General features: G+C 39.2%; 1 pseudogene; it reads left to right on the forward strand.

Moving 5' to 3' along the window:
- Positions 1–759: 759 nt before the first annotated feature.
- On the forward strand, positions 760–13,699 carry LOC116535259 (annotated as a pseudogene).
- Positions 13,700–20,074: the final 6,375 nt, after the last annotated feature.

Consider the following 20,074-nt stretch of genomic DNA (forward strand, 5'->3'; position numbering starts at 1 on the left):
CCTGCTCTGTGAAGTAAGAGGTCCAGGCCCATGGGGACAGGGCTCCTGCCTGCTTAATGGAGCGTATAGCCCTGGCTGCACCTCCCTGCTGCTGTGGCATCTTGGCAATGGTCACTCCAGATGGGCTGCTGCCATCAAAAATACTTCAATTACTATGGAAGCAAAAGAGACTCTACATAGCCAAAACAACCTTGAGCAAAAGAGCAATGCCAAAGGCATCATACTCCTTTCCTCAAAAATATATTATAAAGCTACAGGAACCAATGCTGCATGGTCTTGTTACAAAGACAGACAGACAGACAGAGAAATGGAACAAAATAGAAAACCCAAAAATAAACTAAACTATTTATGGTCAACTGATTTTGACGAAGGTACCAAGAACATACAATGGGGAAAGAAGAGACTCTTCAATAAATGGTACTGAGAAAACTGGATACACACAGGCAGCATGATAAAATTACACCTTTTTCTCCCACCATATACAAAATTAAATTAAAAAATGAAGATTTTTTAAAACTTTTGTTATAAGTTCAGGGTCATATGTGCAGAATGTGCATGTTTGTTACATAGGTAAATGTGTGTTATGGGGGATATTTATACAGATTATTTTATTACCCAGGTATTAAGCCTGGTATCCATTAGCTAGTCTTCCTGATCCTCTCCCTTCTCTTACCTTCCACGCCTTGAACACAATGACCAGGTCCTGGCAGCAGTCATCACCATCTAACTGAATAGCCCTTGGGCCTTGAATAAATACTGATGTCCTTGGGTTATCCTCTGCGACTCACTGGCTCAGGTACCAGCATGGTAAGAGGGGATATAGTAACACGTGGGCTATCGGGGATCCCAGCTCAAGGATGTGACTCTTGGACAGCATTTCTGGACCTGCCCTGGACTACACAGGCACCCACTGCCCTGAAGGGTGAGTCCCAGTCCAGGCAGCATTCTCCATGAGCTGACTTAAGGGACTTAAGGGAGCATCAGTGGTAGTGCTGCAGTACTCTCCATGGCCTGTAGCAGGGATGACTACAGGGTGAGGCTTCCTTGCCTTTGGAAAAGGAAGAGAAGTGTTGGAAGAACTGCTTCTTGTGGCTTGAGTCCCAGCTCAGCTGCAATACAATAGAACACCAGGTAGAGTTCTAAGATCTTTTAATTCCTGACTCCCGCAAAGCACCTCTGAACCGACCTGAAAGAAGTCACTGCCCTAAAAGGAAGGACACAGGCCTGGTTAGCTTTGCCACCTGCTGATTATAGAGCCTTAGTGCTTTGAGCAAATATAGGCAGTATCCAGGGGGTGGTTACAGCAGGTCTTGGGCTAGACCCAACTCTGTGCTGGCTTTAGGTCTGACCCATCACAGTCATAGTGTTGATGGCTACAGGAGTGCCTGTATCACTCCATCCCCAGCTTCAGGTGGCTCAGAACATGGAGAGAGAGAGAAACAATTTGCCTGTGACATAGTAAGGGAAGAGAACTACAGTCTCTGCCCAATAACCCAGAGACTACTCCTGGATCTTTTCCAAGACCATCAAAGCAGTACCTCCACAAATATGCAAGAACTGCAGCATTACTGAGCTTCGGGTGTCCCCTAAAGCAACACAGTTTAAAACAAAACCCCCAAGTCTTTGCAAATAGCTTGAAAACATTCTCAAAAAGGATGGTCACAAACAAGCGCAGACAGTGAAGACTACAATAAATATCTAACTCTTTAGTGACCAGTCACCAAAGAATATCTACTAGCATCAACACCATCCAGGGAAACATAACCTTACCAAATGAATAAATAAGTCACAGGGACCAATTGTTGAGAAACAGATATGTGACCTTTCTAACAGAAAATTTAGAATAGCTGGGTTGGGTGTGGTGGCTCATGCCTGTAATCTCAGCACTTTGGGAGGCCAAGACGGGTGGATCACCTGAAGTCAGGAGATCGAGACCAGCCTGACCAACATGGCAAAGCCCTGTCTCCTCTAAAAATACAAAACTGGCCAGGCATGGTGGCACATGCCTGTAATCCCAGCTACTGGGAAGGCTGAGGCCAGAGAAATGCTTGAACCCAGAGGCAGAGGTTGCAGTGAGCCAAGATCGTGACATTGCAGTCTAGCATGGGCAGCAAGAGTGAAACTCTGACTCAAAAAAAAAAAAAAAAAAAAAAAGCTGGGTTGATAAACCTCAAATTGAATGTAACACAGAGTAGAATTCAGAATTCTGTTAGATGAGTTTAACAAGTTTTAAATAATTAAAAAGAGTCAAGTAGAAATTCTGGAGCTGAAAAAATACAAGTGATAGGCTGCAGAATCTCTCAAATTCTCTTGATAGCAGAATCAATCAAACAGAAGAAAGAATCAGTAAACTTGAAGACAGGCTATTTGAAAATATACAGTCAGAAAAGACAAAAAAAAAAAAGAGTAGAAAGCAATGAAGCATGCCTACAGGATCTAGAAAATAGCTTCAAAAATGACAAATCTAAAAGTTATTGGCCTTAAGGAGGAGATAGAGAAAAATACATGAGTAGAAACTTTCTTCAAAGGGATAATGATAGAGAACTTCCTAAACATAGATGAAGGTATAAATATCTAAGTACAAGAATATTATAGAACACCAAACATATTTCACTCACAGAAGACTATTCCAAGTCATCTAATAATCAAACTCCCAAAAATCAAGGATAAAGAAGGATTCCTAAAGCAGCAACATAAGAGAAATAAATAACATCTGATGGAGCTCCAATATATGTGGCAGCAGATTTTTTGGTGGAAACTTTACATGCCTGGAGAGAGTGGCATGTCATATTTAAAGTACTGAAAGAACAAAATCTTTTACCTTAGAATAATAGATCTGAAAAAAATATCCTTCAAACATGAAGAAGAAATAAAGATGGTCCCAGAGAAACAAAAGCTGACGGATTTCATCAACACCAGCCCTCTCCTATAAGAAACGTTAAAAGGAACATTTCAATCAGAAAGAAAAGGATGTTACTGACCAATTAGTAATCATCTGAAGGTATAAAACTCAGCGGTAATTGTAAGTATACAGAAAAACAGAATATTATAACAATGTAACTGTAGTCTGTAAACTACTCTTATTCTAAGTAGAAAGACTAAAGAATGAACCAATCAAAAATAATAACTACAATTTTTCAAGACATAGTCAATACAGTAAGATACTAATAGAAACAACAAAAAATTAAAAAGTGGTGGGACAAAGTTAAGGTGCAGTTGTATTAGTTTTCTTCCTGTTTGCTGTTTGTTTATGCAAATAGTCTTAAGTAGTTATCAGATTAAAATAATGGGTTATATGATAGTATTTGCAAGTCTCATGGTAACCTCAAACCAAAGAACATACAATGGATACACAAAAAATAAAAGGCAAGAAACTAAATCATATACCCACAGAAAAATCACCTTCACTAAGGGAAGACAAGAAGGAAAGAAAGAAGATAAGATAAGATCATGAAACCATTAGAAAATAAAAACAACAAAATGAGAGGAGTAAGTTCTTACTTATCAATAATACATTTAATGTAAATGGGCTAAACTCTCCAATTAAAAGACATAGACTGGCTGAATGTACGAAAAAACAAGACACACTGATTTGTTGCCTACGGAAACACACTTCACCTATAAAGACATATATAGACTGAAAATAAAGTGATGGAAAAAGATACCCCATGCCAATGGAAACCAAAAAAGAAGCAGGATTAGCTATATTCATAGCAGACAAAATAGATTTCAAGACCAAAACTATAAGAGAAAAAAAAGGTCACTATATAGTAATGAAGGGATCAGTTCAGCAAAAGGATATAACAACTTTACATATATGTGCATCCAACACTGAAGCACCAAGATATATAAAGGAAATATTACTAGAACTAATGAGAGACATAGGGCCCAATACAATAATATCTAGAGACTTCAACATCCCACTTTCATCATTGGACAGTTCTTTCAGACATAAAATCAACAAAGAAACATCAGACTTAATCTACATTATAGATCAAATGGATCTAACGGACATTTACAAAACGCTTCTTCCAAGGACAGCAAAATACACCTTCTTTTACCCAGCACATGGATTATTCTCAATGATAGAATACATGTTAGGTAATAAAGCAAGTCTTAAAACATTTAAACAAATTGAAATAATATCACGCAACTTCTCAGACCACTAAAAAATAAAACTGGAAATTAATAACAAGGGGAATTTTGTAAACTATATAAATACATAGAAATTTTAAAAAAATGCTCCTGAATGACCAGTGGGTCAATGAAGAAATTAAAAAGTAAATTGAAAAAATTCTCAAAATAAATGATATTGGAAACACAGCATACCAAAACCTATGGGATACAGAAAAAGAGTATTAAAAGGGAAGTTTATAGCTATAAGTGCCTACATTAAAAAAGAGGAATGAGTTCAAATAAATAATCTTATGATGTATCTTAAAAAACTAGAAAAATAAGATCACACTGAACCTAAAATTAGAAGAAAGGAAATAATAAATATCAGAGCAGAAATAAATGAAACCAAAATGAAGAAAATCAATACAATCAGTAAAACAAAAAGATGATTTTTTTGAAAAGCTATACAAAATTTATAAACCTTAATCCAGACTAAGAAAAAGGAGAGATCATCCAGATAAATAAAATCAGAAATTAAAAGGAGACATTACAGCTGATACTGCAGAAATTCAAAGGATCATTAGTGATGACTATAAAATAAAAATATAAAATTAAAAAAAATTATTCCACTTACAATAGACACACGTAAAACTAAATACCTAGGAATTAACTTCACCCAACAAGTGAACAATATTTGTAATAAAAAGTATAAAACACTGATGAAAGAAATTGAAGAGATCACCAAAACATGGAAATATATATTCCATTTCAATGGATTGGAAGAATCAGTAATTTTAACATGTCCATACAAAGCAATCTACAGATTCAATTCAATCTCTGTCAAAGTACCAATGAGATTCTTCATAGAAATAGAAAACCAACTGACACAAGAACAGAAAACCAAATACCACATGTTCTCACTCATAAGTGGGTATTGAACAAGGAGAACACTTGGACACAGGGAGGGGAACATCACACACCTGGGCCTGTCGGGGGTGGTGTGCTAGGGGAGTGGAGAAATACCTAATGTAGATGATGGGGTGATGGATGCAGCAAACCACCATGGCATGTGTATACCTATGTAAAAAAACCTGCAAGTTCTGCACATATACACCAGAACTTAAAGTGTAATAACAATAATAAAAAAACACAAAATATTTGAAGAAAATACTTTAAAAATAAATAAATGAAAATTTTTAAAACAGGTGAATGGATTAAAAAATGTGAAGCACACTGGAATACTATTCAATCATAAAAAGGAATGAAAACTTATCATTTGTAGCAACATGGATAGAACCGGAGCTCATTACAGTAAATGAAATGAGCCAAAAACAGAAAGACAAATATCACATGTTCTCCTATGCATGAGCCAAAAAAAGTGGATCTCATGGAGGTGGAGAGGGTCATTACCAGAGGCTAGGGGAAGGGAAGGGAGCAGGGGCTGAAGAGAAGTTGGCTAATGGGCACAAAAATAAGGTTAAATAGAGAGAATAAGTTCTAGTATTTGATGGTATATTAGAGAAATTTTACTTAACAATAATTTATTGTATATTTCAAAGTAGAAAAGAATTGTAATATTTCCAACACAAAAAGATAAGTGTTTGAGATGATGAATGTTCCCATTACTCTGATTTGCTCATTACATATTAATTACATGTAACAAATTATCACTTCTACCCCCAAAATATGTACAACTATGATATATAGATTGACAAACACAATAAATAAAGATTAAAAAAAAGAAGTAGAAAAACTAATCTTAAAATCTACATGGAATCACAATAAATCCAAAATAGCTAATGTTATCCTGAGCAAAATTAACAAAACTGGAGGAACCACATTACCTGACCTCAAACTATACTATAGAGCTATAGTAACCAAAACAGCATCATACTGGGATAAAAACCGAGTTATAGACCAATGGAATAAAATAGAGAACAAATCTACATGACTACAGTGAACTAATTTTCAAGAAAATTTCCAAGAACATCCACTGGGTAATAGACAATGTCTTCAATAAATGACGCTGGGAAAACTGGATATCCATATACAGAAGAATGAAACTAGAACCCTATCTCTTACCATATAAGAAAATCAAATATAAGTAGATTAAAGAATTAAATCTAAGATCACAAACTGTGAAATTACTATAAGAAAACATTTTGGAAAACCCCCAAGATATTGGTCTGCACAAAAATTTATTGAGCAATATCTTACAAGCACAGGTAACCAAAGCAAACATGGAGAAATGAGGTTACATCACATTAAAAAGCTTCTGTGAACTATTAATAAAGTGAAAAGACAACCCACAGGATGGGAGAAAATATTTGCAAACAAGCCACATGACAAGGGATTAATAACCAGAATATATAAAGAGCTCAAGCTCTTACTATGAGAAAAAAAAAATCTAATAATCTGATCAAAAAATGGACAAAAGATTTGAATAGACATTTCTCAAAGGAAGACATAAAAATGGCAAACAGGCATATGAAAAGGTGTCAACATCACTGATCATCAGGGAAATGCAAATGTAAAGTACAATGAGATATCATCTCACACCAGATAAGATGGCTTTTATTCAAAAACAGGCAATAACAAATGCTGGCGAGGATGTTGAGAAAATAGAACTCTTGCACACTGTTGGTGGAAATATAAATTAATACAACCATAGTTTGAAGGTTCCTCAAAAACCTAAATAGAGCCACCATGTGATCCAATACACCTACTATTGGGTATATACTCAAAAGAAAGCAATTCAGCTTTATTTTCTGTCATTTTTATTTTCTGTCAGGTGGGGCATTACTTCAGAATATCTTTTCAATATGCCAGATATGGAATATACTTTTGAAATGGCATGGTGAACAATTTTCTTCCAAAAATAGAGAAAAAGGACCACGGTCTTTACATCCCTATGACTAGTCCAAAGCTTGAGATAGAATATGCACTCACTTTAGAGTTGCTGAGAAACTTGATGGTCTTTGATAGCTTACTCCTGTCTAAAGAATCTGTCTAAAGACCTTCTTCTGTCTAAAGATTTTCTTCACAGAACTGGAAAACACCACCTTAAACTTCATATGGAGCCCATATAGAGAAGAGAGCCCATATAGCCAATTCAATTCTAAGCAAAAAGAACAAAGCAGGAGACATCACACTACTGGACTTCAAACTATACTACAAGGCTACAGTAATCAAAACAGTGTGGTACTGGTACCAAAACACAGAACAGAGGCTTTGGAGGCAACACAACATATCTACAACCATCTGACCTTTGACAAATCTGACAAAAACAAGCAATGGGGAAAGGATTTCCTGTTTAATAAATGGTGTTGGGAAAACTGGCTAGCCGTGTGCAGAAAGCAGAAACTGGACCCCTTCCTGACACCTTACACTAAAATTAACTCCATATGGATTAAAGACTTAAACATAAGAACTAACACCATAAAAACCCTAGAAGAAAATCTAGGCAAAACCATTCCGGACATACACGTAGGCAAGGACTTCATGACCAAAACAACAAAAGCATTGGCAACAAAAGCCAAAATAGACAAATGGGACCTACTCAAACTCCACAGCTTCTGCACAGCAAAAGAAATAGTCACTAGAGTGAATTGGCAATCAACAGAATGGGAAAAAGGTTTTGCAGTCTACCCATTTGACAAAGGGCTGATATCCAGAATTTACAAAGAACTAAAACAGATTTACAAGAAAAAAATAAACAAGCCCATTCAAAAGTGGGCAAATGATATGAACAGACACTTTACAAAAGAAGACATACATGAGGCCAACAAACATATGAAAAAATGCTCATCATCACTGGTTATTAGAGAAATGCAAATCAAAACTACATTAAGATACCATCTCATGCCAGTTGGAATGGCAATCATTAAAATATCTGGAGACAACAGATGCTGGAGAGGATGTGGAGAAATCAGAACACTTTTGCACTGTTGGGGGGAGTGCAAATTAGTTCAACCATTGTGGAAGACAGTGTGGCCATTCCTCAAGGACCTAGAAATAGAAATTCCATTTGACCCAGCAGTCCCATTAATCGGTATATATCCAAAGGATTATAAATCATTCTACTATAACGACACATGCACACTAATGTTCATTGTGGCACTGTTTACAACAGCAAAGACCTGGAATCAACACAAATGCATATCAATGTTAGACTGGACAGGGAATATGTGGCACATATACCCCATGGAATACTATGCAGCCATCAAAAATGAAGAGTTCATGTCCCTTGTAAGGACATGGATGAACCTGGCAATCATTATTCTCAGCAAACTGACACAAGAACAGAAAATCAAACACCGCATGTTCTCACTCATAGGCGGGTGTTGAACAATGAGAACACATGGAGACAGAGAGGGGAGCATCACACAGTGGGGTCTATTGGGGGGAAATAGAGGAGGGACAGTGGGGGTTGGGGATTTGGGGAGAGATAGCATGGGGAGAAATGCCAAATATAGGTGACAGGGAGGAAGGCAGCAAATCACGCTGCCATGTGTGTACCTATGCAACAATCTTGCATGTTCTTCACATGTATCCCAAAACCTAAAATGCAAAAACAAAAAAAAAAGAATCCTATTTCTGGGCTAATTCTCCATAGTAAATCAACTGCTTTGTTTTTAGGTGCTAGTATTCTCCCATTGGTAATATAATCAGAAAGGAAGAACCATGGTAGTTCAAGATAGCATAGGCCAACCACATAGTTTTACACTGTGGAGTTGTAAGTCTGGTTGGCTAGAATCATAGTATTACCTAAAGTTTAAAGGAATCATAGCATTTTTATATGTGAAGATTATAGAATCATAGTATATATTTTTAAATGACATTGGTTATTCTAATTTACTCAGTCCACAGCTGAGGGAACTGAAGGCTATAGAAGGTATGCAGTTTACCCAGATTACCATAAAGAATGAACCTAGGTTTGAGTACTGTTTCACAATTATTGAGATACTGAGCTTCTCTAGGCCTCAATTTCCCCACCAGTAAATGGGGCCCCTGTGATGATTTCTACCTCCTGGGACTGCTGTGAGTATTGCATTTCTGCTGAACATCTTCCCTCTGCCATTCCAGATCCACTTATCACCCTTTTTCACCCACTCTGTCCTGGGAGGCCATTTAGAAGGCCTCTCTCAATGGGCTCCTGGGCTCCCTGATGTCCACTGGGTTTGGCTAATGGGGAGGCTCAAGGAGAGTCAGAGGTGGGAGGGAGAAAGGAAGGAGAGTAAGGGCTGTGGACCTATTCTCCTGGCTCCATCCCTGTGAGTCACCTCGGGCTGAACGAATCTCTTGGTAGAGGTCATCATTCTTCTCAAGACAGCTATTTCCTCATGATTATTGATCATTTCAGGTTCTAGTAACCACTTCCTTCCTGCTATCATTCCCCTGGGTCTGGAGTGATGGCAGCTGCAATGAGCACTATCTCTGATGATCTTTCTGCATCTATCTGTTTGAAAATGGTTCATTTGCAGATAAATAGTTGTCAAATCATTCATTTTGGATGTACCATCTGTTTTCTCTTTGACTTTGATACTATATACTTAGAATGGAGTCTGGCATATAGAAGGTTCTCTGTGTACTGAATCTTTTCTAGTAGTAGTATTAATAGTAGTATAGAGGTAGTAGTGGCTGCAGTGGAGACAATGGTGCTGGCATTTTTCAAAGCCACTTATTCAGTCACATGCAAATCCAGTAAGATGTTGTATCCCTCTCCCATACCCAACTCTTTCTCATTGATTGCTCTTCACCTGTCTTTGCCCCAGAGGAAAATATATGGTTGGCTTCTAACACCTTGCTCTCAATGGCCACAGAGTGGAGCAAATACCAAGATGATCCTATCCTATATCTTGTACTTTGTGTGGTGTTTAAACCTGCCTTAGACAGCTAAAAAGTATAAAAAAATATATAAAATATGTAGTTGAGGGTTATTGTTATAACTAAACTAGTGTCAGTTTATAATATCACTTGTACAAACACCAAAAAACAAAAAGGAAAAAGGTTCCCAGGAGTCCCTGCTTCTTGTCCTGGGTCCATCTGTGACTTACAGTGTGACATCAGAGAGTTGAATTCTGGACAAACATTTTGTTTTAACTTTTATGTTTTTCCAAATTGAATAGCTGCCAGCAAGGGTAGCCTCTGGGAGGGCCTAATAGGGAACGTTGGGGTGGGAGTCCGTGAAGGCTGCTTGGTTTTGGAGAGAAAGAGATAAGTGGGTTTTTGTAACTAACAGCCATTGCGGTCCTGACAGGGCAGAAGGCTAAAGGTTGCAGTTGAGGGATTTGTTTGTGCATTTTTTCCAGGGAGCGGCCTTGCATTGGATACATGAAAAGCAGGGCTGGCAGACAGGGGAGGGCTTGGTAAGAGGTGTTTTATGGAATCCGACTTGTAACCTGTTCAGCTAAGAGGCTATGAGGCAAGGAGGGTGACAGCCCTGTGTGTGACCTTGTGGGTGGATTTGACGGATTGGTGCAGCAAGATTATAAACAGTTTTTGAGGATGAATTGTCCAAGTAGGTGAGATGCAGGTTTATTTTGGCCTGGGTTTATGTGGCCAAGTTGACAGGAAGGGCTGTCAGCTGCTGGATTTGTGTGGACAAACAAATTTAACAGTTCAAAGTAAGAGGGGAGTGTGACTGATTTAAGAGGCAACATGTGAGGCTGAGGAAGGGGGCTCAACTAATATAGATTGGGGGTGGGGACTCAGAATATCCCACAGACAAAGAAGACAAAAGGAGAAAAAAGAGTCTGGAGTAGGGGTGAAATTTTGGAAGGTGCCCTGCAGTCATACCTCCTGGATTAGTGTGAGAAATTGGCATGGACTATCCAGGGACATGGAGAAGGAAAACCAGGGAAGATCTGAAACAAAGATTGAGATAAAAGATTTGAAATTGGAGATGGAGAGTGTTATGGACTAGGGCGTTCTGGATTGGCAACCCCTGGAAGAGTACAATTTATGTTAGTTGGGTGCACATGTAACTATTAGAATGTGTTTGGCAGAGTAATCCAAGAGCAAGGCCTTGCTCAGAATGTACATACAAAGTAAAGGGCTTGGAGAGGTTGGGCAATCCCAGTGCCAGCGACATTAAAAGGGCATTTTTTAGGTTTTTGTTGGTTTTTTTTTTTTCTTAAGTGGGAGTTGATGGGACAAGCTGGATTTTGGGGTTTTAGGATGGGCCCATGTGACGCTATGTAGAGCAGCTTGGCCAGCAAGTCAAAGTTGGGAATTCACAGCCAGAAATATCCCACAAGGCCCAAGAAGGAGAGAAGGTACTTTTTTGTGTGGGGAAGGAGCATGTCCCAAAGTAGCTCCTTTCATTGGCTTGGGATAGCTGGAGAATTAGGGGTTAGGACAAACTCAAGGTAAATAACTTGAGTTTGGGCTACCTGAGCTTTTGTGGGTTAGGCCCAATATTATCGATTATGGAGGAAGTTTAAAACCTAAAATCTGAATGGTGTGTTGGATGGACAGATTAAGGGAGGGGCTACAGAGAAGGAGGTCATTGATGTATTGGAGGAGGGTGCTAGGAGCAAAGGGAAGTTTAGCTAGGTCCTCGACGAGGGCCTGTCTGAATAGGTGCGGGCTATCCCGGAACTCCTGTGAGAGTACAGTCCATGTTAGTCAGGTGGACATCTGAATATTAGGATTTTACCAAGTTAAAGCAAAAAGAGTTTGGTAAGCCAGATTTAAGGGAATAGTGAAATAAGTGTCTTTTCGTTCCAATACAGAGGAGTGTGTGGTAGATGGGGGAATATGGGAGAGTAGAGTATATGGGTTGCAGACCACTAGATGGATTGGTACCACTGCCTCGTTCACAACTTGGAGATCCTGGACGGGGCATTTTTGGGGATTTCTCCTGGAGGAGGAAGATTTGAAAAGGTGAACCGGATTGGCAGAGAGAGAGAGAGAGAGAGCGAGCGAGCTGTGAACTGAGATAAGCAAAGCACTTCAGATCATTTACCATTGCTTTGGAGAAAGTTTTTTAGATTATGTTGAAATTGGAAGTTACATTTTTTTAGATTATGTTGAATTTGGAAGTTTTGTTTTTTGGAAGAGGGAGTGAATACTCTGAAGGGGAATGGATACCCCTGAGGAAAGTGAGTGCCCTGGAAGGAAGTGAATACCCCAGAGGGGACCTAGTACTCCTAAGAGAAGTGAATACCGCAAAGGGAAGTGAGTACTGGATTCCTCCTGGGAGAAGAGATCTGGAGAGTCAGGGCAGCCCCAGAGCTATTCACGGTTCCCCGGAGGCTGGAGCGGCCAGGTGGCAAGTGTTCTGAGGGTGTCCCCTAAGAAGCCAGGCTGTGATTACCTGGTGACTGGGGAGACCGCTTACCCAGCAATCAAAGTTTTTGGAGAACCAGCAGAAATAGAGAGGAATCCGGAAAGGAGGAAGAGGGAGACTCACCCACTAACTGAAGCCCAGTGCTGGATGTGATGTCCGGCAATGGAGGTGATCCTTGTTGCAGCTGCCCGGAAAGGGGAAGGGAGGAAACATAAGATGGAAAGGTTGATCAATATCTGGAGGTTAGCTCAGGGCTGGAGAAGATGAGAGAAAGAGGGGGAACGGGACTGGGAACAGGGAGTCCACTCAGGATCTGGAAGTAATCCCGGGTCTAGTTTGTGCTGCTTGCTGCTTTCCAGGTTGCATGAGAAAACTTACTCATTAGAACCCAATCACCATTCTGGGTTTTGGCACCAAAATGTTAGGTTTTGAAAAGAAGGTGAGAGTGAAAGAAAAACACATAGGGAGGGGGCGGCTCAAACAGCAACACAGGTATGTTGCAGACACCTGTGGGAGTCGGGGACCAGCTTAATGCCAGAGCCCACCACTGCTTATAGGCTGGGGTACTTACAGGTATGGATGGGAGGGACCTGAGCAGTATGGTTTGCTGACCAGAAGGTTATTTATGAGATGTGCTTATGATCAGTTGGTTTGACCCTTATTCTGGTGGAATATCACTATGGTGTTCCTTAGAACTTTGCCAAGTAAATGCGATAGGAATGTTTTTTAGTCGAGCCTTTGACCGCCTTGTGGTGAGGTGGTTAGGCAGGATGTTTCTCACAGCCTGAACCCCCATGGAATGCTTCACTTTGACCAAGGCCTGCAAAATAACAAAGAACTTACAAAATGGTGCAGTTTGCACTAACGCAGATGACCCTAGCGATGCTCCTCTTCTTCTTCCCCATAGATCCCTACCCTATGATTCCACCTTGTTCTTCTCTGGCACAAATCCTTTTCTCAATCTGCATTTCTTCTCATAACCCCCGCCCCCACCTGGCTATCCAGTCTCTATCCTATTCACTGTAAATAATGTCTTTCTGGCCTCTCCCTGTTTTCTTACCAGACACAGGAGACGCCGGACAGAGTCTTAGCCTCCGAACAGAGTCTGAAAAAGCCAAAAAATCAGAATACCTAACAATATTAGTGTTTTACTACAGGAAGGATAAGAAAATGAATTCAAGTCAACTGGAGAATGACCAGTCCCGAGAGAACTCCATGGATCCAATCCAAGAGGAGGAGGATGAAACTCAGATTCATCTGAAGGATCTTCACAGGGGGACAAAGACCTAGATTCATCTAAAGGATCTTCACAGGAGGATGAAGACCTAGACTCACATGAAGGATCCTCACAGGAGGAGGAAGTCATGGACTCATTCAAAGGATCTTCACAGGAGAGTGCGAAGGATTAGTCACACATGGAGAAGCCAAACTTGAAAAATCATCACCACTGATGGTGATGACTACAATAAAATCAAGTTTGAGGAGCTGATGACTGTGTATCTCTCTGCCTGTTTTCTGATGGTGGGGAGGAAGAGAAGGGGAAAGGCAGGCATTTGGGAAGGGAGGGGTATGAGGTTTTGTAGGGTTGCTGGACAGACCCACAGGTTGAAAGTTAGCCAGACATTGCAAATAAGCACTAGGGGAGGACAGACAAATTTTCTTCTTAAAATTTTATCTCACAGGAGAGGAAGAAAAGGACTTGGTGTTTCCTGGAGCATATAAATGTGTAGAAGGGCATATAAAACGTTCTGTATTGTATGTAGGTGACAGTGACACTCTTTCCAAAAGGAAGACATCAAAATCACCACCTCCAGGCCACATACATCATGGTGGTGTGGGTTGTAACTCACCCAATGCTGTGAGAAACTGAAGCCTCTCAAAAGGACCAAAATCCTCCACCCTACATAAAGTAAGACAGCACGCCACCCACACTAAAATGATGGTGTTTGGAGGCCATGGTTCCAATACTAGCATATTTTCTTGTTAAGAAACTCCAGGTGGAGCAGTAGCCTACCAAATGTGGGACATTGGGAGTGGCCATTGTCTACTGCAGGCAATAAACTAAAGCATAGTCTACAGAGAATTTGACCACAATCATACAAGTAAAAGTTGATATTTTTATTATCACCTCCATACACCAGCATTTTCATAGAACGTCAATGATTGAGAATTCTTCCCCTGGAAAAAAATACTATTTTTATTGGAGGGAATATAGTAGAGTGGTTTCGGCATCAAGTGTAGAGGGCTGAGGTATATTCCTTGGGTTAATTGCTCAAGACCCGCTCCTGTTTATTTACTCATTCATTCTCCTTTATTTCCATGGCCCAATTTTATTCCTCTTGTCTACATTGGCAATCATTGTAATGCATTGATGTGCATCCCTTTCTCTGTATGAGTGTCAATACACGTTTCTTATTGTTTGTGGACATTAGTTTTCAGTTTATGTATCCATCATCAATACTTAATGTTTCACTCATCTCTGTTTTTAAGATGCATCTATGTATGTCTAATTTGTTCTTCCTTTGTAAATGGATATGTCAGGTACATTTTTATATTTTCTAAATTTTAGGAAGATATTTTGATTTTTAATATTTCTACCCACCTTCTTGTCTATGTTTTAACTTATACCTTAGTATTACATTTTCTTTCAAGTGACTGTACATAGTATCATGTGTTAAATTTTGATATCCACATGTTCAATGTTAGTATGTAGAAGTGTGATGGATTTTTTATTTTTATTTTAAAGAAATTTTGTTGTGTATATTTGAGGTTTACAACATATTATGGAATACAGAAACTAAAATTGTTACTATGGTAAAGCAGGTTAGCATATCTCTCTTCTCAGATTTTTAAGTGTGTGAAAATAGCAGCTAAAGTCTAATTTACAAAAATTCATACAACAATTTCTTTTAGACCCCCTGGACATTAGATCTCTACACTTCTTCATCCTACATATCTGCTATTTTGTATCCTTCAACCTACATCTCCTCATTTCCTCTCCCACCTCCAATGTTTCATTCTCTGCCTCAGTCTATTTGAGCCCCTAAGTTATATAGTCTACATATGAGATCATTGAATCTTTTTCTTTCTGTCTGGATTATTCAGCGTAGTGTGATGTTCTCCAGGTTCATTCATGTTGTGACAAATGTGAAGATCTCCTCTTTTTTAAGATTGAATAATATTTTGTTCTGTTTAACTATATGTAACGACACCCCCCCTCCCTCCCACCGCATCACATTTTAAAATCCATTCATCCATCGATTGGCATTTAAGTTGTTTCTATGTCTTGGCTATTGTGAATAATGCTACAATGAATATTAGATGGCAGATATATTTTTTTGTTTAGACAGAGTCTCGCTCTGTCGCCAAGGCTGGAGTACAGTGGTGTGATCTAGGCTCACTGCAACCTCTGCCTCCTGGGCTCAAGTGATTCTCCAGCCTCAGCCTTCAGAGTAGCTGGAACTACAAGCATGTGCCACCACACCTGGCTAAGTTTTGTATTTTTAGTAGAGACAGGGTTTCACCATATTGGTCAGGCTGGTCTTAAACTCCTGACCTGATGATCCACCCACCTGGGCCTCCCAAAGTGCTGGGATTACAGGTGTGAACCACTGTGCCCAGCCAAGAGTGAAGATATCTTTATGAGTCTGTGATTTCATCTCCTCTGGGTATTTATACAGAAGAAGGATTACTGTGTCATATGGTAGTCACTTTGTTTCTTTAAGATGGAGTTTCACTCTGTTGCCCAGGCTAGAGTGCAATAGCGTAATCTTGGCTCACTGCAACCTCCACCTCTTTGGTTCAAGTGATTCTCCTGCATCAGCCTCCTGAGTAGCTGGGACTACAGGCACATGCCACCGCACATGGCTAATTTTTGTATTTTTACTAGAGATGAGTTTTCACTATGTTGACCAGGCTGGTCTCAAACTCCTGACCTCAAGAGATATGCCTGTCTCAGCCTCCCAAAGTGCTGGGATTATAGGCATAAGCCACCATGCTCAGCAGCCAACTTTTTAATTTCTTTAGTAACCTACATATTGTTTTACATAATGGTTATACCAATCTACATTTCCACCAACAGTGTACTAGGGTTCTTCTCCACACCCTCATCAACATTTGCTATTTATTGTCTTTTTGATAACAGTGTTCTTAATGAGTGTGAAGTGATACAGTGGTTTTAATAGGCATTTCCCTTATGATTAAATATATTGAATGCCTTTTAATATATCTGTTAGCATGTCAAAATACTATGGAGAAATACCAGAGTATCTTTTACTCAGTCTCCGCTAGTGATAAGATCTTGCAAAAGTATAGTACAACATCACAACCAGAAAATGGACATTAAATACCAGATGTGGGTGATGGGGGAATGAAGGCAGCAAACCACCTTGCCATGTGTGTACCTATGCAACAATCCTGCATTATCTGCACATGTACCCCAGGACCCAAAGCACAATAAAAAAAGAAAAAACAAAAAGAAAATGGACATTAATACATTTCATCTATTCAGATTTCATCAGTTTTATATGTGTTCATCTGTGTGTGTCTGTGTGTTTAGTTATATTCAGTTTTATCATATGCCTAGATTCAAGGGACAACCACCATAATAATAATACAGAAGAGTTTCATCAACACAAAAGATCTCTTATGTTGCTTTTTAATACTTGCCCCCAACCTTCCTCTCCAGTTCATAACGCCTGGTCACCACTATTCTCCACATATGTAATGTCGTCATTTTGAGAATGTTGTATAAATGGAATCATTCATTATGCAACCTTTTGGAATCGGTGTGTTAGTCTGTTCCTGCATTGCTATAAAGAAATACCTGAAGCTGAGTAACTTATAAAGCAATAAGGTTGAATTGGCTCACAATTCTGTAGGCTGTACAGGAAGTGTGGTGCCAGGATCTGCTTCTGGTTAAGGTCTCAGGAAGCTTACAATTATGGCAGGTGAAGGGGAAGCAGACACGTCACACTGTGAGAGAAAGACCTAGAAAGGGAGCTAAGAGATGCCACACATTTTTAAAAAGCAGATCATGTCTGAACTCAGAGCACGAACTCATTCATCACATAAGAGATTCACCTCGGTAATCTAATCGCCTACCACCAGAACCCACCTCCAACATTGGGACTTACATTTCAAAATGAAATTTGGAGGGGACAAACATACAAACCATGTTGGATTTTTTTTTCCACTCACCATAAGTCTCTAAGGATTCATCCTTGTTGTTGCATATATGAATGGTTCATTGTTTTATACTCCTGAGTGTGATATTCCATGGTATAAATGTACCACAGTTTGCCAAATCTTTCTACCTGTTGAAGGACATGTGGCCTGTTTCTAGTTTTTGGCTGTTACAAATAAAGCTGTTATAATCATTCACACACAGGATTTTTTTGTGTGAACATAAGATTTCATTTCTCTGTAATAATTACCCAGATTATAGGTAGTATGGTAGTTACTCTAGTTGGTTGTGTATGAAAATTCCAACCTTTCTAATGTGGGTGTATCATTTACATTCCCACCAGCAATGCATGCATGTTCCAGTTTCTTTGCATCTGTATTAGCATTTGGTTTTGTCACTTTTAAAAACTTAGCCTTTCTGGAAGATGTGTACTGATATCTAATTGTGATCTGAATTTGCATTTTCCTGATGGCTAATGATATTACACATCTTTTTAATGTACTTACTTGTCATCTAGATATTCTCAGCCCTCTCTTTTTGACAGATTCATGACAATAGGTTAGAACAAAGATTTTGACAATATATATATTAAGTCTGAAAATGACACAAAGATTAGAAGATTTTTCCAATAACAAGATTTAAATGCAGTAAGAGTTTAAACAGGCTAGACTGTGGACCACTTTAACTACGGTTTTAATCTGACAAGAAAAAATTTACTAGAGAACATTGGAATGCTTTAATCTTGGCATCCCAAAACTAACATTTTATGAATAGAATGAGAGGCATTTGATTTAATGGTAGTATCAAAAAATCAACTAAGAGGTTTTCAATTGACAGCGAATATGTAGTGAACCAAGAATGTGAAGAGGCTGTTCAAAAGCTATTCATATCTCTGAATAAATTCCATGAAAGCAAGTGGTGACTTTCTGTTGTTTGTTGATCAGACTACACTTGAATAAGTATTTTCAATTGTGGACCTTTAAGAGGAAAAGAGGCAAATTAAATAGTCACTTGAGGAAGGAAGAAATGTGAGTGATGTTGAGACTTGAAATGGTGTCGTAGGGCAAGTGATGGAAAGAACTGTATCAAGAATTGTTCTGATGGGAAACAGACTCTACACTCAAATAGGGAAAATTAGAGAAGAGTTTAATAAATGTCTAACACTTAGTGACTGCAGAGGAATGGGACTGTATAGGAAAACCAGAAGAAATAACTTGCCGTTGGAAAGAGGAAGGCAACTGCGATTAACCCTAAGTTTGATAGGGTGAATGAGGAGACAATTACTGGAATCTAGAGAATTAGGGAGCTGTGTAGAGAACTGTCAGACAAAAAGTGATGATCTAGGTAAAGGGATGAAATAAGACTACAGAAATTCTGCAAAGGAGGTAGCCAGATAAATAAATACTCTGACTTCATTTTCCTCCTTCTCCAATAATCGGCAAGGATCTACCATTCACTAAAAACTAACCCGATGCCAGAGAACAAGAGAGCTTAGGAATACAGTCCATAGCGTATATGAGTCAGGTTTTTAGGAGCACCAAGCAGCGTGAAGCAGAGTGGAGAATGGATCTGGTGAAGCAAGTGGATGATATACAAAGAACACTGAGCTCAGAGAAGAAAAAGTCTCAGGAGAGATCATAGTGTCTTTCTTCAACTCTCTGATATGGTATCCTGTGGAATCAGGTCAGACTTACACTTTTTGAGTGTCATACCTGGGATTAGTAGGACCACAGTAGAGAACTTAGGAGAAAGTGGCATAAACTCCCCTAGACAGTTAATGTGGACGAGTTTGTCCTGGAAAAGCTATTTACAAAATGATAAACTGTAATTTTGTTCTTTTGGGGCTCAGAAAACAATACCCCAAAATGAAGACCTCAGGAGCAAAAGTTTCTCTCCATTCTTCTCCTACCATCCTGTGTCTCAGTCTCATTCCCCTCCAAGGCTAGCCTTAGAAACTAGAATCCTTCTTCCCTAAGGTGTGCCAGAGAAACCAAAACCTATTTTCCCCAAAGCCAGTCATAAAACCTAAAAATATTATTCTAATTTACACTCCATCTTCTATGTAAAAACTGGCCATAAAAAATTGTCTGATCTACCTTGTTTGACTGTAGGTAAGAAGACCCCCATTTCAGAGGGGTCCCTGCCACACACCCAGAAGGAAGAATGCTGCTCAAAGAAATCCAGTAATAATCTAGACATACAGCCCTTTCTGTGTTTTCCCAGCTCAGTTCATTAGTATTAGTTTATAACCTTTCTGTCCAATCCTATTTCTGTACCTCTGTCCATACTTCCTAGGCATAAAATGGACGATTTCCCCTATATCTTTGAGTCTTCATTCTGAAGGCTCCCATGTATGCCCCTTAAATAAATTTATATACTTGTTCTTCTATCAATCTTCCTTTCGCTGGTGATTTTTGGTGCGGCCTCAGAGGGCCTTGCCCCCTGCAGCTCTTTCCTGTGGGTGTGAATATCTCACCAGG

Source organism: Sapajus apella, unplaced genomic scaffold, assembly GCF_009761245.1.
Source record: "Sapajus apella isolate SASKATOON/1434 unplaced genomic scaffold, GSC_monkey_1.0 scaffold93, whole genome shotgun sequence".
Lineage (NCBI taxonomy): Eukaryota > Metazoa > Chordata > Mammalia > Primates > Cebidae > Sapajus > Sapajus apella.